Below are 25,176 nucleotides of genomic sequence, written 5' to 3'. Positions count from 1 at the left end.
AATAGTCGCAATTGTTTCACACGCCATAGAATCACTAAGTATGAAGAGTAGATCTGTTGTGTGATACAAATATATCACTGGTACGTGGTGAAAGTTAACTCGGGGAATGTGACAACCCCTAGTTCATGCCTTTCGTGAATGTTTAGTGGCTTTTTTTTTTTTAATGAAAGTGATCAGAGCATCCCAGCTGCTAGGCAGTATGACCTGAGACATGTCTTTTCAACTCGTAACTGCTCTTGGCCTTGCCTACGTGGATGTTCTTTCTCAACACCCAGCTCGGAAATGGACAGGAACTTGAAGCAGAAGCCGATACAGCTCAAGGAGCCCTCTTACACCTCACAGGGGTGAAGAAACTAAAAGGGAAGGCAGATTTGGGTCACTTTACAGCTTCAGACTTAAAATTGTAACTATGTCGCTGCCAGTTCTGCCCAAATGCAGTAAGGATGCATATTTTACATAAGGGAAGCCCCCAACTCGGCATCCTAAAACCTGCTGTAATTGTTCTTTGACTGCTTCAAAAGTCAGCAAAGACAGGGGCAGAAGGTCGAGGCACACAATGTGATGCCCTTGATCGGGGCTTGAAAACCGTCAAAAGGCATCTCTGCTACAAGCAATTTCCTCCCCACACTTTCTCAAAACCGAATCAAGGATGAACACTTGCAAATTTTAAATTACAACTAAGTTATTTGCTTTGTTGAGTGAAGTCATGTTCATTTTAGCGCATGGGTTCTTTCAGAATTTCCACGCTTTGTCGAAGCTGCTGGGAACACTGAAAAGACTTGGCTGTGAGGTAGCATATATCATTCATTCACTTCCCATGTGGTCCTGCCTCCTTATCCAGATGGTGAGCCCAGGGAGAGCTTCATGGCTTGCTACCCTCTGAGTCCCCCATGCCCGATATCCTGCGTCGAGCAGGCACACAATGACTACATGCTCACCCATGACTTCAGAACCATGAAACGCAAGATCTTACAAAGCAAGGGGCCTGGCTTTCCTGTATGGCCAGTGGGATCTATCTTGATGTTTTTGAAATTCATACCAGGTACTTAAGTTATTATTGCTTTTTACATTTCAAAGGCATATAGACTACCATTGGCCTAAATATAAAATAATAATTTCTGTCTGTAGAGCTATGCACCCTGTAGTCGAAAAGAAAGCTCTTCCTTCCTCATTGCTCAGTGACAGCCTGTAATCATCTTTGAGTAATTTTTAAGATTCTTTCCTAACCACCATTTCCTTATGTCGGCCGGGAACAGCTTCTCCTTGTATCAATGAAATGATTTTCATTCCTTCCCAAGCCCAACCACCCACCTAGTAAGAAGAGGTAGCTGTAAACTCAGCCAACTTTCTTTTTCAACAATTATGCTAGATGGAAAGTCAGATGATAAAGTCAGATAACCCACCAAATATTTCTTGAAGACCTAGGAGGAGTTTCAGGTAGCCATTAGAGAGGATATGAGTGAGTTCTACCTAAACCTGATTTCCTCATTCAGGCGTAGGCTTGAAGGAACAGAGACCGGGCTGCATCTGGGTTCCTTCCAGGCAGGTCATGGCCCATTTCTTTCTTTAGGACCAGAAAGAGTTTAAAGAAGCCTGGTTAGACTTCTATAAATTCCAAGTGGAAGTGTTAACCTTACCCTGCATTTGGCCTAGCAACGTCAGTCCTGAGTAAAATGCACACAGGGAAATTGCACCTCACAGGTGTACGGTTTATTTACAAACAAAAAAATATTTTGTCTTTGCAAGCCTAAATTAGTATTAACCCCATTGTCATAATTAATAGTTATGACTAAATATAGCAATAACACTTTAAAATGATTTTTATATCATCACTGTTTTCTGATAGAATTTAACAGACCCTTATACTCTGACCTGTACTAATTATTCTTCATGTAAATGAGCTTGTATAAGCCTTTTCCCATATTTCTCCATTATTAACTATGTAATTAACCACTTGATAAGAGTCCTTTATTTTAATTAGAATAATCACAGGGCTTATGATTCAATAAATATTCACGGAGCAGTTGCTATGTGTAAAACTAATGGGTACACCTGAGCAAAGACAGACAGGTGTGAAAAGCTGTGACCTTAGTGGGCAATGTCAAGTTGTCCAATATGGCTGCTGTTCTGGGCCAGACCCTGGAAGGTCTAACTGCCAAGACAAGGAGCTGGATTGGATCTTTAGACGAGAGGGAACAGTATCAAGCTTTCCTGGCAGAGGGGAACCTACATCTTGAGTTTTAGAAGAGAGGCATCTGAAGAGATGGTTTGAGGAAGCAAGAGATTGGATTTAGTAAGACATACTCAGGAGGTTGTTGCAATGATTCATGTCAAAACCGTGAGAGTAACAGGAGAAAAGGGATGGAGAGAAGAGACATGAACAGAACTGATTTATTTTATGAACTATAGGAAAGTTATCGTGGCTGTTGTTTACTGGGCTCTGTTGTCTCAATGGTTGTACGTGTAGGGTTTTTAATTTATTGAAGTGACTGAGTGACAGAAGAGACAGAATCATGGCACTCAAAGGAGATTTTTTATTACTTATATTTCCCAAGAGGAGCTGCGTGGCCTGCCACCCAGGACCACAGGCCGAAGCACCAGTGTCAGTCGGGAGGCAGAAAAAAGCAAGAGAAAGGCCTAGGTTGAGCCTTTATTGGGGTTTCCATGGGGTTGCCCATGCAAGGCAGATTAGGTTTGGCTGGGCTGAATAATACCAGCAGGCCCTGGGGCATACAGGCTGTGCCCAGTTGTCTGGTCCCTGATCCTGGGATGAGAAGGGCAGGGAAGTATTGGTTTGATGCATATGAGTTGGGTAGAGGTGGTTCCAGCGATGGGCTCTGGACCACAGAGGAGATGTAAACAACTTTGGCTATTAGTTTGACCTCATAATGAATGGATATCAAATAAACAAATACGGAAGCTAAGAAAATGCGAGTTAGAAAATCTATGTACCGGGACTCTTTATTAAATGCTTTATGCCCCTTTATCTCATTTAATCCCCTCAATAATCTGCAGTAAGTACTAAATCATCCCCATTTTACACAGGAAGCAACTGAGACCTAAGGCTCAGGTGAGCCTTAGGTGAATTTACCCAAGGTTTAGGTGAATTTACCCAAGTTCCCATGAGTAGTAATGCTTTTCCCAGCTGGATTCAATCCTAAGCTTTGCCAACTCCAACCCCTGCTACCATCCACTGTGTTCTAGTGCCCATGGCCTTCTCCACCTGATTATTCTTCCTCCCTCCGGGCTCAGGACGTGAGATGAGCCCTCCTGAAAACAGAGCTGTGGCAACTCACAGAAGCTCACTGGCCCGAGGGACAGAAGTGAGTTCACTTGGTCCACCGCCTCTCTGCAAGTCTTTCCGTTTCCACCTGCTTTGTCAGAATAGTGTGAAGATGGCCTGCTTTGGATAATGGCAGCCTACCATTCAGCATGTTAAAATTAAATAAATAAAATGGGTGACTTAATCACTGTCTTCTCCCTTCCTGGAAATTGCTTCTTGACTTTTGGCTTCTCTCTCTCTCTCTGATCATTCTAACTCTGGGACTTGGAAGCTCTCATGTCAGCAAACAAAGCCCTTGGCAGATGGCTTCCTCCTGGGTGTCATCGGCCAATGATCCTAATTGCCTATGGAGCGATCTCGGAATTCCCTGGGATAGGCTCTGAGGTCCCGCATCAGTAACTGCCCTGTTTGGTCACAGTCCAGCCTAGTTCCTTGGTTCACGCCAAGCACTCCCCAGGAGTTCTGTCTCTTCACAACCACTGTGGCTGCCTTCTCACCCCTTCTTTCCATGTCTCTTCACACATCACTTCCCTGAGGACTCAGCTCAGGGCTCAGCCTCCGTGGGAAGATGTCCACAACACATGTAAATCATGCAACAGCCTCGATGAAGCAACTGCTTGGTGCAAACTGGGGTGGGGATGGGGGTGGGGGATACAGAGCATGAGGGCCGGAGTTCAGAGAGCTCATGACTAGTTTGAGAGGTAGGGATAAGATGGAAGAAGATGCAAAGAACATGTGAAGAAAATGGAGGGTTAGAAGCCATCTTCATCTTTCTCCCTGCTTCTGAGAGTTCGCCCGGGAGCTCTGGCACTCCCACAGAGCTGTGAACCATCAGGGAGAGGCACCACAAGTCCAGCCCTAAGAGGCTCTACTGGAGGAACATGGAAGAAATTCCTGTTTTCTCTCCACAATTAGTTCAGTTCTGTGGGGACAGTCTCTGTCCTCGTGAGCAAGGCTTTGCCCAGTGAGTTGTCAGAGACGAGGGAGTAAAATTGTCAGTCCCCGACCAGCTGGTTCCAATGGTTCCAGTTTTACTACTTCCCAGTTGTATGACTGGGTGTGTTACTTAATCTCTCAGTACCTCCCTTTTCTCAAGTGCAAAATAGGGCTGAAAGTAATACTTACCTTTTAGAGATGTGAGAATGATGTGAGTTAATTTACTTTTTTTTTTTTTTAATCTTCAAAATAGCACCTGGCACATCATGAGAAATCGAAGGTGTTAGCTGTCCTTATTCGCCATTACTGTGTGGTCCTCATGACTTCAAGATACAGTCTTGTGACTTCCTAGTAACCGGACCTGCCTGTCCTTAGACGTCATCATTTTCCATCAATCTTCCTTGCTAGTAAATTTTTATAAAACCAAACTTTAAAATCTTCAGCATTAAACATTTCCTCTGGAATACTAGAGTTATTGGTATTTTATGATTTCTACATTGACATTTTAATAGCCAACAATGGCTTTTAAAGGAATTGAGGAGATAGGCAGCATTTGTCGGTATCCATATTGGAGTTCCTGTTGTGTTTTTGTTTCCATGTGAACCTTATTTTTTCAGGAGTTTATAAGCCTTTTGCTCCATGGTGAGATGCAGCAACAAGTTTCCGTTCCAAAGAACAATATTTGTCCTACTTGAAATTGACCCTGGTTTCCATTTTCATTACAAAGAAGTTGCTCAATGCTTTATGCTTCTAGAACTTGAATTTAGCTTGATGTTTTTGCATATGTAACTTTTCATATTTGACCATTTGGAGAAAATTCTCAAAAGCTATAAATCTAGCTCATTGTCCTTTTTTTTTTTTTTCTTATTTCTTTTTCCTTTTTTTTTTTTTCTTTGTCCTTTGGTTTTTAGATGCTGTGATGCCTTTAGTTGGTCTTTGTTTGAGGTAAGGGTGTAGAAAGTATTAGTAATTTACTAGAAATATGTCTCTGTTCTACAGACTAGGATCCTTGACTGCTGAAAGTATTTCTTCTTTACAGGAAAACTGCTGATTCCCTTTCCCTTGAAATTTTCAAGCATAGGGCAGTGGTTGAGAACCTAACACTAGAGTAAGCAGATCTGGAGGGAACTGGCTTTGTGCTTAGCAGTTGTGTGACTTGGGATGTGTTACATTTAGCTTGCGTGAGCCTCAAATTGCCCATCTTTGAAATGGGTATCATCAAATTCTTAAACAAACTGAATGAAACAGTGCATTTCCAGTACTCACAACTGTGCCTAAGAAACACAAGAACTCAAATGTTCATTGTTTTGCATAGATCTGACCCTCAGGTTTCACTGATTAATTATATCTGGCTGTTGAAGGTTTCTTGAAACAAAATGTGCCCTCCATGAATGGAGGGAAATTTTGTATGAAAATGTCTGTATGGTGACCGAGTGTACTTATTGTAGTCACAGTATTTAGGAAGAAAGAAGGGAGAAAAACCCTTGAAGTAATAATTCAAATTTAGAATTTTCACCTTAAAAATGTGAATGTATGGTTTTCCTGGCCACTTTCACAACCAATCAGGTGAACTTGGGGTCCTCTTTATGTAAGTTATGCAGAGAGTATGGAAAAGTGGTTATCTGTCTAAAATGGTGTCCAAAGCCCTGGCTATTTCTCCAGGCTGTGATGAGGGAGAATTCAGATCACAGAGAATATGGTAGAACACCTTCCCTCTATAAAGACCTTTTTTTAAGTCTATGCATCCTAAAGGAATCCATGATTTCTTTGATAGTTTAAGTTGAAAGTCTAGGAATTCTGGCCATGGAATCCATCCTAAAACCGAGAGACCCACAGTAGTGTGGTGGGCGGGAGCAGCAGAGTGTCCCATAACTGAGACCCCCTTTCTTCCCAAAGCCATGAGCCACTTGAGGCCTGCAGGGATGGCAGGCTGTCAGCTTGGGAATAAAATCTACAGATTCTAATTTGAAATCAGAGGATGACACTTGGACACGTTCATCTTGCACTAAAGCACTCTGAATAACTAGTTACACGCACACACACACAAATGTGCGTACACTGCCCTGTCTTTGGGGACACATTCATGCACGAGTCCGTGGTCTGTTTTTCTTCAGCCCCGTTGAGCTCACTTTGTGGCTGTGTTTCTGAACAACAGCACCTCTGTGCAAACTGCACAAAAGGAATCTGAAGCCAACCAGGCTTCAGAATCTGAATCATGATTCATAAGCATAGGGATCTAAAAACCTGTGGAGCAGAGAAAGGTCTCCAGGTAAATGGTTTCAGGGTCTTCTTCACAGGCATGAAGCTGAGTCCACTGATAGTGTAATGGTGATTTTAGAAATCAATTTGAAAGCTTTTTCAGAGGTGGTTTTCTCTTTTGTGCTACCTATTAAATAGAGGACTTTATTGTATTGCAAAGAATAAAGTTATTTTTTATTCTACTTAACTACAAAGAAATATGCTATTGTCAATGAAAATTTTCTTGGTTTTGATTATTTTGATGGTTTTTAATTTTTTATATGTATACATTTGTATGTATATATGCACACATGCATGTATATACACACACAAAGGGTGCTACATTTTGCTAAAGACAGGTTGTAAACCATAGGGGCACCTGGTGGCTCAGTCAGTTAGGTGTCTGACTCTTGATTTCAGCTCAAGTCATGATCGCAGGGTCCTGGGATCGAGCCCCAGGTTGGGCTCTGCACTAAGTGTGGAGCCTGCTTAAGATTCTCTCTCTCCCTCTGTCCCCACTCCACACTCTGTCTCTCTAAATAAAAATTTTTCAAAAATGTTACTACCTGAAGTACTTTTAAAAATTTTTAAATACTTTTAAGCATTTTAAATTTTTTCTGGGAGCTGAAATAGAACATACCTGACGATTTGATTCTGAAGAAATAAGGACCACCACAAACAATTTGTAAATTCTTGAGCTTAAGAAAAATGAATTAAAGAGTCAGTTTCCAACTACTTAGGCCTACAGAGCCATTCAACACACTGTGGGCAATGGACAGAGCACAGAACTTGGAATCAGGCCTGCCGCTCTCTAGCTCTGTGTCTTGGGCAGTTTATTTGAGGGCACTCCCCATGTCCTTGGAATCTTTGTGAGGTGGCCAAGCCTAGGGAAGCAACCCTGGAAGGAGAGAGTTCCAGGTGGGCAGGGGTGGGGGGAGGGGAGACCTTGAGACACTCAACTGAGATGATACCTGGGGGAGGGGAGACTCCACCAGTGTGGTCCAGAGCAAGCTTCTCCTATTTCAGAGCCTTGCCTAGGGCTGGCCCTAGAAGGGGTAGGGGTGGGGGTCTGCAAAATTTCTGCTTGGTCGTTTAGAATTCAGATGACCCCAGTGGGGGTCATCAGCTCTGTGTGTACAGTGGAGGGGAATTTGGCTCCTCCACGTAATGAAACATCTGTTTATTCTGGCTGGCCTGGCTGGTGGGAGATCCACACAGACAACTCCCCACCACGCAAAAGAAAAATGATGTGTTTTGTTTCCTAATACCAGAGCAGCTTTCTTAGGGTGAATAATCAAAAAGCTTACTGCGTCATTACGTGCTTAGGTAATACTGCTGGTCTTTTTTGATAGACCTGGACATTCTGCTTCTTAGAAGCTTCTGAAGACATCATGTTCTTTTGGTGGGCTGCTGCTGTTTTTTTAAAAAGTATTTCGGCTAAAGACCAAATATTGGCAAATGCATCACAGTAGGAGGTCCCTTGTCGATTACCTCGCATTACATCAATTTTGAAAGAAGTTGTTAGTTAAGGAAGATGCTGGAGTATTAATGGTTTGACGTCCTAACGTCCCAATCTGACTGTATATTATGAAAATGAGATAGAGGAAAACCTTAATATTTAATAATAATAAAATATCCCATTTTAATATTTCCAAATATATGTATGTACATGTATGTGTGTGTGTGTATACATATATATATGTTTTATACATACATGAAAACAAGAATGCTCAAAGAAGAATATTTTTGAAACCTTTAATGACTTGATAAGACTAATTTATAATGGGTACAACAATAGGGGCTTCTAAAGATTACTTAGGGAAAGTAACAAAATCCAAGTGCCTTCTACATGCCATTCCAGGCCTGGTGATATATAGCAAGTTCTAAACTCTTCATGTCATCATTTTATGAATTATACAGATTGCAAAGATTGTGTGTGAGTTTGGGGGGAACTAGCATCTGTGTTGAGTAACCCCCCTTATCCATGGGGATACATTCTAAGACCACAAGTGGGTGCCTGAAACCATAGGTATTCCTGAACCCTGTACCTACGATCCTAGACGTACGAACCTATGATAAAGTTTAATTTAAAAATTAGGCCCAGTAACACATTAAATATCAATAACTAAAAATAAAATTGAACAATCACAACAATAGACTCTAATAAAAGTTCTTGGAAGGTGATCTCTCTCTCACAAAATCTTATTGTACTGTACTCACCATTCTTCTTGTGATGACATGAGATGATGAAATGCCTATGTGATGAGATGAAGTGAGGGGAACAACATAGGCATCATGACCTCGCGCTAGACTTGACCTTCCGACGCAGGAGGGTCACCTGCTTTGAGCCGCTGGGGACCACGGGGAAACTGGAAGCACGGATAAGGGGGAACTGCTGAGTATCAAATCTCACGTCACTAATAAGTGTTCCCATCTACAGAGAATTTGAAAAACAAGTTAATTTCATTATAACTGTTATGCTTAATCTCTGGGGGAAAAAATTTTAAGGTCTTTTTTTTAGGGACAGTCTTATTTTATCTAGCTCATGCACTTACCATTTATCTTCTTCTCACAACAAGTGAAAAGGCAAATTTCCAAAGTAACATGGGATGATTTGACACTGCCTGCTGTGTTCATGGTCTTTACATCTCCTTTCTGTTTCTTCTTTTTGTTTTTGTGTCTTTCACAACCAAAATGCCCCCTGTCCTTGAAAACTGATGAGGTTCGAATGTACTTCATGGTCTGGACTGATATCAGTGTCCTGGTTTTGTGTCTATACCATAGTCACACCAAGGTTACCATTGGGGGAAACTAGGTGAGGAGACAGGAGATCTCCTGGTCCAGTTTCTTGGCTTTTTGCAGCTTCTTATGAATTTATACTTATTTCAAAAGAAAAAAAGTTAATGGGAGTGTTCTAGCACCCTTACCTAGAATGTCTGGAGCCTAGCAGGTGTTCTGAAAAGATGCTTTCATTCAGTGGTGGACAACCCAGTATTAAGTCCTGTAAGGTTTCGTGAGGGACAGATGGAGACACCCCATAAGTGCTTCTTGGGTGTCATGCTCTTTAAATCCCCTTGCTCATGGGGGAGAGAGAGTTCTGATTATGAGGTCTGTCGACGTGCTCAGGTCACGCCATTTTCAGCCCACCTGCTTGCCCAAGCAAATGGGCGGACCCCTGGGCTCTCTTAAATAACAGGAGCGATGATCTTTGGAGCTGGCTGGCACTCTGGACACACTTCCTACATGCCAGGCTCGCTCATCCCCGATGCTCTTAAAGCAGCTGAGCTACGGATCACCCCATGACAGCACGGACACTAAGCAACGTTCACCGCGGCAAGTTCGAACAGTAATAGTGTCCCTACTTCCAAAATATTTCACTCTATCAGGAACCCTAATGAAAGGCAAGGGATCCTCTTAGCTAAACAAGCAAAAAATTTCTTTTTGAATTATAACATAAACTAAAGGAAACTTTGAAATGACCTCGTCATCCTCTTCTTCCGAGGATAAATGCTGGCAGATAGTTCATGACCCCTGTCCTTTTGCTAAAACTCCTGCTGTGTGGCCTTCAAAGAGCCACATTTTAGAGGATAAGTGTTGGTAAATAGCTCAAAGTAAGAATAATACTTACAGTGGGCGGTAAGCAGGTCTGTGTTGTTTCAGACTGGGTATGTGCAGAGGTAAGTGGAGAAGGTCGTAGTGAAATACCAGCGTTACAGAAAATCATGATGTCATGAGGCTGTGTGCGGTGAAGAAGTTTCCAGATGTCTCAGCCAAACTAGGAGGAGGAGAGCATTCCGTGCCTGGGTCCAGCAGGCTGCCCAGTCTCCCTTGGAATTCTCATTGTTCCAGAGCAGCTGATAGCCACTGTTTATGGGGAAAAATCAAAGAGAGGGGAGTAGAAGCTTCGTTCTGGCCCAGACAGGGAGTGAAATAGGACACTGGTTCTTAAACACTATTCCCAAGACCAGCGACATCAACCACATGTGGGGACCTGTTAGAGATTCTCGGGCTCCGCCCAGCCCCGCAGAATCAGACTCCAGAGGCGGGTCCCAGCCGTCTGTGTTTAGCAAGCCTCCCGGGGTGGTTCTGATGGCAGCCACCACTGGGGAGCCACTGGCCTAGCTGACCGTGGGTGATGTTCTTTCCAGTCTCTGGAATTCCTTCTTCTATAAAATGAAAGATTTAAAGTAGCTATTTCTTTTTTTTGTTTTTTAAGATTTTATTTAAAGAGAGAGAGAACGAGAGAGGGAACAAAGCAGGGGGAGTGGGAGAGGGAGAAAGAGGCCTCCTACCGAACAGGGAGCCCGACATGGGGCTCGATCCCAGCACCCTGGGATCATGACCTGAGCTAAAGGCAGATGCTTAATGACTGAGCCACGCAGGTGCCCCTTAAAATAATTATTTCTAAGGCCTCTCTCTGAACACCCAAGGCACACACCCCAAGCTCTCAAACTCTGTAAATCGGTAGCATAAATGTACACATCTGGCAGAATTGCATACCAAGTAAGAAGACAGACTTGGAAATCTGACAGCCTGGCTTCACATTCCGGTACCCTCACTTGGTAGCATTGTACATGCAAGCAACCTACTGAAAGTTCCTGTTCATTGAATTCTTTGTTCATAAAATTATGTCCTAACGCGGTTGTGAGGAACTGACCCAAAGCATGTAGAACCACACATTGCACAGGGGAACTTGCTCACATGTTGGGTAGTAGCAGATGCATCCCTCTCCCTCTAGAAAATTTTGGGACTCCGAGGAGGGAAATCATAGCTTGCAGAGCTTTATTCCCTATATATGAGCTATACATTAAAAACTTGCTATAGAAATAAGATAATAAATTAAACCCATCAAAAGTGTTTATTCCTAGGAAGTTTCCCCATTAGGGCTGAGCTAAGGGTGGCACAGAAACTGAATTTTTAAAGAAGCAGAACTTCTGCAGGACGACATTGGTGGTGGTTACAGGAGCATGTAACAACTGTGACAGCATCCACGTTCTGACTAAAGAAAACAAATACAATGGGTTTCGCTTACCTGTGTTTTGTCTTTTTACGCCATTTGACAGTTGTCTATCCATAATGGGAAGGAAGCTAATAGGAGTGGATGCCTGTCGGTGCCATGTACCATGGTGGATTTAAGTGTCCTATCACTGAAATCAAATCATAACCCTGTGAAATAAGATGGCCCCTGGTTTTATTTTTTAAGATTTTATTTATTTGACAGAGAGAGAATATGAGTCGGGGAGCGGCAGAGGAAGAGGGGGAAGCAGAGTGCCTACTGAGCAGGGAACCTGATGCAGGACTCGATCTCAGGACCCTGAGATCATGACCTGAGCCCAAGCCAGATGCTCAACCAGCTGAGCCACCCACGTGCCCCTAGATGGCCCCTGACTTTAAAGGGACCAGGGTTGATTGAAATTCAGGTCCATGATCCTACAGTAAGTTATAGGTCCAAGATTTGAAACCAGGTGTATTTCACTACATATTTCACCCTTCAGCATCCCTAGTGTAGCCATTATATTTCTAAAATATAAACTAAATGTTCAACACATGAGACCCGGGCATCTTTTGCTACTTCACAAACAAACCTGGACCACACAGGGTTCTGGAGAGCTCCAGTGTGTGGAGAGCCTGCTTAAGGCCATTGGAACTTATGACCGTCAACCACGCTTCTCTCATTTGTGCCTACAAAAATCACAGAACCGCACCAAGACCTATGTTTGGCTCTTCATCCTTCTCCCTCTGTCTGTGTGGCCTTCAGATGAGAAAATGACTGGTGTTCTCAGAGAGATACCACGCTGCCTGGTGGGAAAGCCACATGTAGGCTTTCAGGCTTACAGGGGAGAAAAATCACACTAAGTCTCTCCTTATGGACTCCATTCCCATGATTTTAAGACCAAAGCAAGTTAGGATACACAGATTATCTACTAAAGCCTGGTAGAGTTTTCTTTTTTTTTTTTTTCTTTCTTTCTTTCTTTCTTTCTTTCTTTCTTTCTTTCTTTCTTTCTTTCTTTCTTTCTTTCTTTTGAGAAAGAGCACACACATGGGGGTGGCAAGAGCTGAGAGCAAGATCCCCAAGCAGGCTCCACGTTCAGCGCAGAGCCCAACACGGGGCTTGATCCCACGACCCTGAGATCACGACCTGAGCTGAAATCAAGGGTCAGGTGCTCAACTGATTGAGCCACCCAGGTGCCCCAACAGGGCATTTAGATTGTGACTCAGTACCTAAAGTATAATTTTATTCTGTCCATTAGAAAAGACTTATGCCACTTAAATGGTACTCCTTATAGCATTTTTTCAAAATCTAGAAAATGTTCTGCTCTTCAGTTAAATGTTGCCTTAATTTGGAGGTATGGTAACATTCTTACAGTACAGCCATGACCTCCGTCTTGGCAATAAATAAAAATCACTTGAAGAAAAAATAAATCTTAGTGCCCTGGGCTCACCCTCCAGAGACGAGGCTGTTTTTAAAATAGTGTTTGATTTTTATTTAATGTCATGATTTTTGAAGATTTGCAGGATTTTGTGTAGCATTTCCACATAGTCAGATGTACTTGCTCCCTTTCAATTTGCTTATGTATTATTATTGCTAACACGACAACTCGATTTCAGGTCTTTTCAGTTTGACTGACTCAGTAGAATCTTCACTTGTGATTTTTCATGAGTGAATTTTACGAGAGTATAACAATAACCAGTATTTGTTTTCTGTAGGCCCCTGAGTTTCAGAGTCAAAAGTATCCTCGAGATTTGTTGGTTTGACTCCATTTTTTACCTTTTAGGATGTTGAAATGCAGTCTTAGTTGATTCTTTGAGGAAATGGAAGAGACCGCCAGGGTCCCAAGCCTTAACCCCTAGTATCCAACCAGTCACCTCCAGTCTGATGCCTGCAGGCTGGTGACCACTGCACAGAGTTACTCTTAACTTTGCTTCCCATCAAATCCTTATGTGGTCTCCTACAGTGGAATTGACTGATCTCACGTGGGTCTCAAGGGCCCCTCTTGTGCTTCTTGAACTAACTCAAGTATGAAATGGATGTGGATTTTCCCACAAAGTACTTCACCTCTGACTCCAGCCTGATTTATGATGAGTTCTATTCATAATATTCTGTCCCCGCTGTGGGAGCCTAATTTTAAGGGCTTGAGATGTCTATTGTCTATCATTGACCCCGTAAGCTTTTCCTCTTTGGGATGGTGGAATAGAGGAGGCTGAGGGAGGGGCTTGGGGCCTGGTGGAAGCCATGAGCTCCCTCCCTGGCCCCCACCAAAATAGTGATTCTCAGCCTTTACAATGACAACTCGCACGCGGGGAGTTAATGACCAATCCCGATTCCCCTTTAGCATCAGGGGCCCAGCACTCCGGTTGCTTGTTGAAAATCCAAGCTGATGGTGATCATATTAGTCTGCTCAGGCTGTGGACAGGATATCCCAAACTGAATACCTCAGACTGGGTGCCTTAAATAATAGGCATTTATTTTCTCCCAGTTCAGCTGGCTAGAAGTCCAAGGTCAGGGTGTCGGCAGGGTGGTTTCTGGTGAGGCTTATAGAGGGCTGCCTTCTCTCTGTGTCCTCACATGGACTTTGCTTTGGGTGAGAATGAAGAGAGAAAAAGATCTCTGGTGTCTTTTCTACATCTTAAGAAGACTCCAGTCCTGGGTGGCTCAGACGGCTGAGCATCTGTCTTTGGCTCAGATCATGATCTCAGGGTCATGGATCTAGCCTGCATGGGGCTCCCTGCTCAGTGGGGAGTCTGCTTCTCCCTCCCCCTCCACCCCTCCCCTTGCTCCTGTGTACTCTCTATCAAATAAATTTAAAAAAAAAAAATCTTTTAAAAAAAGAATAAAAGACTCCAATTCCTATCAGATCTGGGCCCTACCTTATGACCTCATTAACCTTAATTACCTCCTTCAAAGCCCTATCTCCAATTACAGTCACATTGGGCTTCTTATGAATTTGGGGGTGGGGTACACACAATTCAGTCCTTATCAGTGCCTTAGGAGGGGCAGTGCAACTCCTGAAAAAATGCTGGGTTAGGATTTGTGCTCACAGTCACCTACTCCATCCATCAAGTATTTGGTTTACAACACCATTATGGTAACTGATGTATTAAAATATCGAAATAGACTAAAATATCTAAATGTCTACAAAAGAATGAAATGCAAAGTATATGTGAAAGGTAGGCCATTAGAGCAGTCATTTTCATGAATTATATATGGGTTAGCTCATCTTCAGAAGAACATTTTTTTTTTTTTAATAAAACCATGGAATGGGATTTATTGACGCAGAAGAGAGAGAGAATCCTGTGCTCCCTAACCTTTCTCATCACAGAGTTTCCAGAGAAGCATCCCAGAAAAAAAGACACAAGTACCAACCTGTCCTTACTAGGCCTGGATTGGGGTTTTTCAGGCCTTGCTTGGCTCTGGCCCTCACCGTGTGTGTCTAGGCCAACCCAAGCCTGAACCCCAGGGTGGTGGGCGGGAGGCTAAGCAAGGAGATGTGCTGAAAATGCATGGCCTCATAAACACACTTCAGAATTGTGCAGAGAAACGTCAGCAAGTTAAGTAGGCTGAAGTCTGTCACACTTGCTTGATCCGTCTCTTGTCTGGAGTAGCTTTTTCCCTCAGGGCAGCTTTTAGCTTTCTGCTTTTCAGCCACATCAGGATTAGGGGAAAGGAGCTGGTTTTGTTTTCCTATCCCCCTCACTGGTCCCCTCCTCCTGGTACTCCTAAGGGAAGATATCACATATCAGAGACATTTCTTCTTCGGAAAGACTCGGGGTAGGCACGCCAATCCTCACTGAGACCTCTGTGTATTAAAATTTTTATCTCCAGGGTTCAGAAAGAAATAAACACTGGGATGGGGTACAGGATGGGGTTTCTTCCCCTTTCTAGGAAAAATGCTGATGATTAATGCCTCTGGGTGTCTTCCTAAATGCTCGGTGTCAGAATGCACAAATGCTATTCCAAGTGAAGGGGACTGTTTATTCCTTGGTTCTTCTTGTCGGTAAACCTGATCATACAGCCTTCGTTTATTTTGATGGGGCCCGGATCTTCACTTCTAAGCCTTAACTTCTCCCCTCTTATTTTTTTTTAAAGTTACAACCAAACTAACGTTTTATGAGATGAGTCTGTGATATGTTAATCTGGACATTTATAGCTGATCTTGGCTTGTTCAGAAGAGTATCAACCAACAAATCTCTACTTCCACCCTTGGGGGTCTGTGGAGGGCTAGGACCCCCACGTGTTGCCAGACAACTCAGCGTGTCATTCTTCTGGGACTGTGGCTTTTGCCTTATTGTTCCAGGGTTTTTAAATGCCAAAAGCTCCCATACCAGTCACTTGGATGTTTGGTTTGGTAGAATTACCCACTGAATTGTTTCTTCTGTTGTGATTCCTTCATAAAGACCCTGAACAAATTCTAAGATTTATTGATCTGTTGTAGGCTTGTGAAAGACCTAGAAGGATAAAGATTTTGATTACTAGGAAGCATGGAAAAACAGAAACAAGAGCTGAGAAGGTTACGTGGTAAAGACCTGCAGTGAACATATTTCCCACCCTCCACTGGAAAAGTTTTCCTTCACTCCCTTCCCTAAATCTTTCCATGGTACTTTTTGGTCTTATAGTACACCTTTCTCTCACACCATCCCGCACCCCCCCCCCAAGCTTTTCTAGAACACACAAGTGATAGTTTAGATTCTCTATGTTTCATTTTTCTATGACTCACAAACTGTAGAGAAATATATTGTTCTCACCAGATTATTTCAAGTCATGAGGTCATTCTAGGACTACTCACCTAGTGTACAGTGTAGCATCCAAACATGTCCAGAATCAAATGGCTCCCAGCTCCAGGGCCAGGCAGGTCATGGAAAGGAGTGAAGGGATGGGTGTAGTACTGAAGGGGGTGGTGGGGACTGGGGCAAACAGGGAGAGCGCACCCCAGAGTAAATGAAGCAAGCTGGGCTCTCCTGTTGTTGCTAAGAAGAAAGGTCCAGCCAGTGGTAACTAATGGTTATTGTCCCTTTATTTGATACTGTTCCTCACCAAGCCAAAAAAAAAAAAAAAAAAGTCTGGATTTTAATAGGAAATATCCTGATGTTCAAAATTTGATTCATCAATTCAAAGAAATTTAAAGAAAGTCTTCAGGTCACACTCTGCCTGCTCAGGCTCAGATCCTAACTTCTGGGGGTGTCTTCAGTTCACACCAGCCCTAGGGGTATGAGTTCAGTCCCATTAAAAGACTAAACTTTGCCAGTTCAATGTCCCTTCCCACTGGCACAGGGACAAGACCTCACTCCCATTCCTTCTACTCCCAGGCTGTGCCTCCCTGTCTCCTTTGTCCAGGATGCCTACCCTCCCCGGAACCCCTGCCCTGAGATAGTTGAAGTCCCCAAGCTCCCCATGGGGGGTCCACCTGGTTGGCCACCTACGCCCCATCCCCAGGCTGCTGGTGCTCACCCCTCTCTCTTTATGGGGAAAGGGCTCCCTTCCTCTTCTGTTTTCTTCCTTCAGTAGAACCCCATCGCTAAGTTACCTGAGATGTTACGGCTGACCTCTCCCTCCCTCTCACTCTCTTTCTCGCTCTTCTCTCTCCCCCTCTCCCCACCTAATTTCCACGGAGGCTCAACCAGGACACCCATTACAGTGAATTTGTTCTAATCACCATAATTACATGTGTATAAACTATATGAGCTCCTAGGATAATTGAGAACTAGCCATAACTTTTCATTATCTGTGTCTTATAAGAGCGTAATTTTTGCAGTGGTACAGTTATATTGACTTTTATGTTACCACTATTCCGGGGGTATATTTGGGCTGGTACTTGGTTGGGATGCAACCCCAAATTATATCCCTCTATGGTGAAATGAGCTCTTTCATAAGCTACATCCTAACCTGGTTTCCAGAATGCAGTTTTGCAGAAAGTAGTGATGATGTAAGTGAATAAGTAGAAATCATGAGCTTGAGGCTAGACATTGATCTGCTGTCAGATGATGCCGTTAAAATTTTTTGTGGGGAATTTTCTGTTGATAATTGTTGAGTTAAGGTGTCCACACAGTTCTACCACATATGGGATTCTAGGTAATTTAAGGTAGTTTCCTTATACAAATGCCATCTGCTCCTGGTTTTTGCATCAACTCATGGTTATCTGACTATAACAATGGGACCATATTTAAGATTCTCAAGTTATATAACTCTTGCATAACTATATAGGAGCCTCAAGAGAGACTGTCAAAGGGGTCAAGAAGGGGGTCATCATGCCAACATATCCCCCCAAACCCTGGAACCTTAGGCTTTTAGATTTTAAAAAGTCTTCTTAAATGCCATCGACTCCTGAGTTCTCATTTTACTAATCCAGAAGGAATTCAGAACGTAGAGAGGTTAGTGACTTGCCTGAGATGACACAATTGTCCATAGAGCTAAGATTCCACACATGTCAACTCCAGGTATTGGGTCCTTTCCATATGTCACTTCATGAACAGTAAATGGTGGTTGGGATTGAACAAAGTAAGTTCTGTTGGGGGAATGGCGTTTATCATTACATCACTAGGATGATAATCCGCGATCACTGTAAAAATCTGTTTCCCTGTACTCTCAGAGCAGCTTCATCCATTGGGGTCTGCCATTTTTTTATGTCCTAATTTACACAGACCTCTAAACAGATGTCCTGTCTGGAGTCATACGGACACTGGGAAGTGGTCCCTGGCTTTGGATCTCCTAGGGAAGGTGACCACATGGCCCTAGGAAGTTCTCAAGGCTCAAATGCACAACAGTCAATCCTAAAGTCCCCTGGAAGTAGTAAGACAAATTGAGCGGGGTGACCCCTTTCCTCCAGTCTGTCCTTTTGTGACCCTTCCCATTTTAGGACTCCTCTGATGTTTGTCTTAATCTGATTAAAATTTGGTGAAAATGCTGGGCAGGGAAATTTACATGGTGATGCGCTGTACCATCTCTTATAAGGGGTCCCATCACAGTGATTGCAAACAAGAAGAGAGTCATAGTTCCTGCCTAAGCAGCTCTGCCCGGTGTCTGGAGGGGGCAGAAGAAAAACAAAGAAGAGAGAGGCTGACACATTAGGATTGGAGGATGGGGTCACCCCAGAGTAGAGAAGGAAACTAGAAGATACTTTAATAAGGAGGCATTGTTACACTTAAAATAGTTATCTAATGCAACAGTATATTTGCAAATAAGATTATCCTGGGGAAATTCTAGGCTCAGTGGTGACTCTGGGGGAAATGCAAGATATACCAGCAATCTGCATTCACAGGACGTAAAACCACCTGGACGGTCTCTGCTCTCTGCCGGATTTCCCCAAGTTATCTTCTTCTCAGCCTTCAGATGTCAGTTCACACATCCCTCCTGCAAGAAAACTCTCCCTGAACACCCCAAACCAGGCCTGGTCCCCCTCTTTATATGTTTCCATAGCACACCATGCCTTCTTCGCATTTTGTACATCCCACATAGGATTTAGCGCTTCTTCACGTGATGGTCTTGTGTCTCTTCCTGGCCACAGAGTGCCATTTGGGGACAGGGTGACTTAAGAGGAGCAGGGAGACCATTTACTTTCCAGAGGAATGGTGTCTTTTCAACATTTTTTCCAGTAGTAAGTTGGTATAAAGGAGAAAATTCTGAAAAGACTTTGGTGGGAGCCCCAGAAAATGAAGATCTTGAGACACGTCAAGAAGGTGGTCACAGGATGGCGCCATTTTTAAGCAAACTCCCCACAGCACAAGGGGCAAACTCCCACTTTCCACACCACTGAGCCCTACACCCCAGGAATCTTCTACAGTAGTTCCTCGATAACTATGGGGATGAAGAGGCAAATATGTACGGGCGACCTGATAGCATCTCAAATATTTAATGAAATTCCAAATGGAGGTGAGGTGCGATTTGTCTTATGTATTCCTGAAGCGGTCCTTGAGGATCTTCTGATAAATGTGAGAAAATATTCTAAGATTCGGGCTGCCGGATGTGTGATGGACCATCTGAGCAGGGATCAAAGGGCAGGACCCAAGCAGAGACTCGGCGTATCTGGTGAGCTACCACGAAGTAGTAATTTGAACACCAAGTAAGGAATTAGATTAGAAAAACCCAAAGTAGCTCTCCAGTCCTAATAACCTGCTGTCCTCGGATTAAAACCCATATGTCCACCACTCAAAAATGAATTCCATAAAGGCAAGAATGAGTAGCTGTTCACTGGTATATCTTTTGTGCTTGAGAGTGCCTGGCACATAGTAGCTACTCAATAAAGATAGTTGCGGGAATGAATTATATCAGTAGATCTCAAATTCAAAAATATGTTTCTGGCATAGAAGAGGTTCTAATTAAGTATCTATTTCATTGACAAGCGTCAAGCAGGCCCTAAACAAAACAAAACAAGCTAAAATTTGGCAGTATGCCTCCCAGTAAAAAGATGTGGTCTACATTCTGACTAAGCATGTGAAGTCAAACTGGGGATAGTTGCGGGAATGAATTATATCAGACTGGGGATTCTGGAGTGAGTATGAAATTGTCTCAGCCAGGGACCTGACAAGAGACAGAACTAGTTCAGTGGACTCAAAGGGGGAATTTAATGAAGGAGTTACTTCGTGAAAGGCGGTATGGCTAAGGAAGCCAGCAAGGAATGTGACACACCCAGGGACAGAAGCAAAGGCAGACACCCTTAACCAGTGCTCTGGGGGACAACCCATAGGGACCCCAAAGGGACAAGGAGACGCAATGAGAACTGGAACAGTGGAGATGGGGCTGTCTCTGATGCAGCCATGCTGAGCACCAGGTTTCTTGTCAGCCTGCGAGCGGGTGCAAATGCCCCTTTTGCCATCTCCTCCTACCTCATAACACTGGGGCTTCCCAAGAGCCAAACCCAGCAGAAAGCTGGGCAAGTGGACCTGGGCAGAGTGGAGCAGAAAGGGACGCAGGGGTGGGGGGTGGCTGTCCGCTCCCGGGGAGTAACTATCACATCAATTAAACTCATCTCTTTTTTTTTTTTTTTTTTTTTTATGTATTTGAGAGAGAGAGAGTCCACAAGTTGGGGGAAGAGGCAGAGGGAGAGGGAGAAGCAGACTCCCCGCGGAGCAGTCGGGACCCCATCCCAGGACCCCGGGATCATGACCTGAGCCAAAGGCAGACACTCGACCGACTGAGTCACCCAGGCACCCCTGGTTCTACTTTGATGACACAAAGAATGCATATTCATTAAAGAAAATGCAGAGACAAGATCGCAGTGGGTCACCAGGGGGTCTCCTCGCTCGCCCCCCCCCCCAGCTGCTAGGATACTGGGGCTGTTTCTCCTTCTTTTTCTTTCATGTCCTTGTATAGGATTCGAAATTTTCTACTCTGAATCAACCAAAGTAAATTGGGTTACACTTGTTTCTCGGCCTAATTAAGACTAAACCTCTAGCCTGACAGAGAGCTCTGTTGCCCTTCCTTTGTTCTCTTAACATAAACAAGTTACTTCATGTATCTCTGTGGGAACTGGGAAGTAGGCAAGTGTTCAGACTCACAAAAACTTCCAGCAAATTTGCCTCTCAGCTTGGTTACCTTGTAATTAAATATGAGATGAAAGAGGAGTCCAATGGAGCTCACTCGCCAAGACGGAAAGGGGAATGGAAGCCTCGCGTAGCTTGATTTTACTGTCACCATAAAGTTACTATGCACTTTTAATACCACTTGAAGGCCAGCTGGGATAGGAGGCAAGACAGTTTAGGAAAATAGAGCAGATACATAGACAGATACTTCTGTGACATCTGATTCATAACACTCGTCCCACTTGTCGCTCTCTGACGCTTGTCCAGTCCCACTAGGCAGGAACGTCCAGAAGGCACGGCCAGTGTCCACTCATTCATTCACCGAGCCTAGCGCAGAACCTGGCGTTGTGTGGGTTCCCCAGTTAGTGAGGGGGAGTGGCTGGTGCTGTTCAAGCAGAGAAAAGATGTAAAGGGAGAAGAAGGGTCAGCAGGTTGTTGCTGGGTGTGTGCCAAAGCTCTAAAAGGCAAAGATCGGCACGCACGGTAACAGATGGGTGTTTATGATCGTTGTAATAGTATATACGTGTCACCCGGCAGCTCCCTTTGCCTTCTGACTGCCCCATGCAGCTGGCCGTGTCTCCCCCACACGCCCAGTACTCACCTCCGCTGTGTTGTTAAGCATCTCCGTGAACCCACCATTGCATCACTGAGTCTACAGGCTAAGGGTGCCGCCGGTGATGTCTACCTGGCCGCGTCCTTCCCTCTGACTCCATTGCCTTGGAGCCGCGGGGGGAAAGCTGGCCAGGAACGTCTGTCTCTGCCCTCTGCCAACAGGTGAAAGGGTTTTTGCAAGCTCACGTAAAGGTTATGAACCTCCACGGTTGTTACTCTGAAACGAGAATCAATCCTTGTTCTAATTATTATTGTGAGTCTAGTGCTGCAGGATATCAATAAAGTATCCAAGCCCTTTCTACAAGTTCAAGTGCATTTTTTTAAAGCGTGTTTTCAGAAGGATAGAGCATGTTGAATGCCTTTCGTTTTGAATGGATTAGATGTGTGTTATCTCCTGGAGAAAAATGTGTCTGGAAACATACTGCATTCTTAGAGGGATAATTAGTTCATTGTGCTCAGCCCAGCTAGTCCTCCCATGGTGTCCTTAAAGATGGGACTGATCTAGGACTGAAAGCAAGAGACGATTTGTAACATATTGCTTGCTCGATATCTGAAAATTGTTCAGAAATAACTAAGACTTGATTTCATCGTCTCTGGACAATAAAGATCACAATATCCTTATAAAAGAACAGAGTGAGAAACAGAGCTAGTGGCTGTCACAGAGTCAGAGGAATGAGCCCATGCAGGAACTCCTGACAGAGCAGAATTTTAAAAGTCCTGCAGTATGTGCCCTTCCTTCCAGGCGATCTCAGCTGGCTTTCACGGCCGACTGACATATGATGGAGAAGTTAAAGTTAAATGCTTTAACCTGATTGCGAGGTAAGGGTTGACTGTCAGAAAGTGATGTGAATAATGGGCTTTGTGTGTTTGTTTCCTAAAATTCTTAGGACCATGACTCGATACTGACATTTAAGTGCAGTGGGGGGTGACGAATTATGTTTTCAGTTGGATGATTTGAGTCCTGGAAACCATTTATTATTTATAGTTTGGTTTCTATGATTAGATTCAATACTTCACGGCTAACAACAACAAAAAAAAATACTGTAATTTCTCCTATACGCGAGTGCTTTTGTCTGCCTTAGATCTGAGTCTTTTGTCGAGAGCAAACACTTTTAAAAGACAAACTCACTTACCATTAAAATTATTTCACTTTGAGAAGAGTCTTTGAGAAAGAAAAAAAAAAAGATTAGCTTTTTGTTTGTTTAACAAAGTCTATAGCTTGGTTTGTGTAACAAAGTAAGGATTTATGGTTAGTGACATTTTCTGGGTTTAGAGTAGGCTGTCTGGAAGAGTGTATATAGATTTTTAATAAACATCCATGATGCAGAAGGCTATTAGTACATTACAACTCACTTTCAGGAGGAAAGTCAGTGTGTCCTGTAAGGGACATCACTGGGGCTGTGTAGTACCTCTTGGCAGGCGACTGACTTTAACATTTGTCATATTTATTCTGTCGCATACACTTAGGAAAAAGTAATCTTGTGCGTGTTCTTTCAAAGAAAAGAGTTCCAAAAGACTAAAAATACTAAGAACGTTTTGCCAATGACCTGTGCTTCAGAAAACCGTTGCTTTTACCATCTGTTTGGGGAAATATGTTACAATAGCAGTATCTCAGATCGGAAGATAACCAGGCCCCCGCTCCAGGATTTCAGTTGTTAGGTTCTGTGTAAAAAATATTAATTGTGTTTTGAAACAAAGCCCCTTGGAACTTCTAGCAACTTTGTATCTGAAAATGCGAGATTATTTTCTAAACCTACCTTATCCGGTATTGATTATATAAAGCAAAATCTTTCCCTGAATTTAAAAAGCCAGAAAAACAAAAACAAAAGCAGTGTGTGCGCCTTTGTCTTTCTTCCTTTCTCCAGGACATTCTGTCACCCTTGTCGCCCAGCGTCTTGGAGTTGTTGTAATTAGGTCAGACCTTGGTATGCTCCTAGAACTGCGTGCTCTCTCTGCTTCCCCATCAGCCTCTCCAGTCCTCCCTCTGACAGTCCCATTCTGGCTCCTTCTAAAAGGCCCATACAGTTCCTTGGGCGGATGCGGTGGCCCTGGCTAACTCTCACTACTGTGGCAATGACTCCCTAACCCTTCCCAGGTGAGATGACAGTGTTAACTGGCAACTTTTACCTTAAACCAAAAGGAGCTGGTTTCTCAGAGTGGACGTGCAGGTCCTGTGGCAGATTTCCGGGAAAGGATGTTTTTAAGTAGCGGGGCTTTCTGGTCCTTTTCCAATTAGGCCACAAGGGCGGACTGCACTGGGCTGGCTGGCTGGCCGGTCGGTGCCCGCTGGCCGTAGACGTGGCTTCTGTGGGTGCTGTTCTTTCACTCCTGGGCCCCCACCCCTGGCAGGGATACTAGGAATCATTCCTGCTCTTCCTGATTGTGTAACTAGTGTTGCCAGTGAACCAACAAAAGCTGCTTTCCAGTAAGAGTATCTTTCTCGCCCAACAAGTCATCAGTGTGCAGTGCATCTGCGGCCCATCTGACGAGCATCTACAAGGAGACTTTGCTGAGCAGTCTTTTTCCGTGCTGTTAATACTGGCAGATCAACGACACAGGAAGAAGCAGCAAGGATGCTTGTGTTGGTGCCGTGTGCCTGCCCTGGAACGTATCTCGCTCCGTGCACAGAAGTCCAGCGGGGAACCTGTAAAAACCGGTACCAGCCGGTGTGAGCGATGCGTGGGCTCAGAGATGGGACCGACTGGAAAGCAAAACCCTTGCAGAGGAAGGTGGGGCAGAGAGAGGCCTTAAGAAAACACGGAGGCCCAGAAGGCTCCTCTGCTCGCAAGTGTGAAAGAACCTTGAATGTCACTCAAGAAATCTTCCCTTCCCTTCCCTTTTCTCTTCCCCTTCGCTGTTAGGTCTCTGCATTGTCCTTCCCGGGACCTTGTGCTCTGTTCCTATGTTAATTCATTTAGCAAACACGCGGTACTGGGATAAATAGAAAGGCAAAAATTGTGTGTGTGCGCGCGCGTGCACCCCTGCTCTGAAAAAGCTAGATTTTAAAAGACTAGATTCTTAAATTCCTATGAACCACACCATGCAGGTGTGATGGAGACTGCTTCCAGTTACTTGTGAATGATAGGAATGGTGTTTCCTTCTTACATTGATGATTTTGCTAAAACAGAAAACACAGGTGAAGTGACAAATGACTGACCCATGGAACCAAATACACCCTGTGCTGTCCCCACACAGCTGTCTTTCAAGTCGGGTCACAGAGACACTTACAGACCACCAGGTATTCCCCAATGGATATTTTGTTTGCTTATAATATACATAGCATCTTTCAGAAGCGGCTTCTAAGAAATATTTCTTGGCCAGGTGCCTGGGTGGCTCAGTGGGTTAAGTTTCTGCCTTCGGCTCCGGTCATGATCTCAGGGTCCTGGGGTCAAGCCCTGCATCAGGCTCCCTGCTCAGCAGGAGTCGTCTTCTCTATCTCCCTCTGGCCCTCCCCCATTCTTATTATCTCTCTCTCTCTCTCTCTCGTAAAAATACATTTTAAAAAAAAATCTTAAAAAAAAATGTTTCTTCGTCAAAAAAAAAAAAAAATCCAAATACAATAATACTTTGGTGGAAAATGGAAACTAAAAATG

The 25,176-nt window shown here is 43.8% G+C and overlaps 1 protein-coding gene across 4 annotated transcripts in view; it reads left to right on the top strand.

Moving 5' to 3' along the window:
• The window catches only part of PLEKHG1 (pleckstrin homology and RhoGEF domain containing G1), a 217,202-nt gene that overhangs the window by 93,230 nt on the left and 98,796 nt on the right, over nucleotides 1–25,176 (top strand). The window contains exon 1 of one of the 4 annotated variants that reach the window (XM_032338749.1): nucleotides 21,994–22,402. The exons of the other annotated variants lie outside the window; for them this stretch is intronic. The gene's annotated coding sequence lies outside the window, so the exon portion shown is untranslated. Of the gene's footprint in view, nucleotides 1–21,993; nucleotides 22,403–25,176 lie in introns of those variants that run through there. 4 annotated transcript variants of the gene reach the window in all.

The sequence above is a fragment of the Mustela erminea genome, chromosome 4 (genome assembly GCF_009829155.1).
Source record: "Mustela erminea isolate mMusErm1 chromosome 4, mMusErm1.Pri, whole genome shotgun sequence".
NCBI classification, from domain to species: domain Eukaryota; kingdom Metazoa; phylum Chordata; class Mammalia; order Carnivora; family Mustelidae; genus Mustela; species Mustela erminea.
The sequence above is the reverse complement of the archived record's forward strand: the minus strand, read 5'-3'. Positions and strand labels throughout refer to the sequence as shown.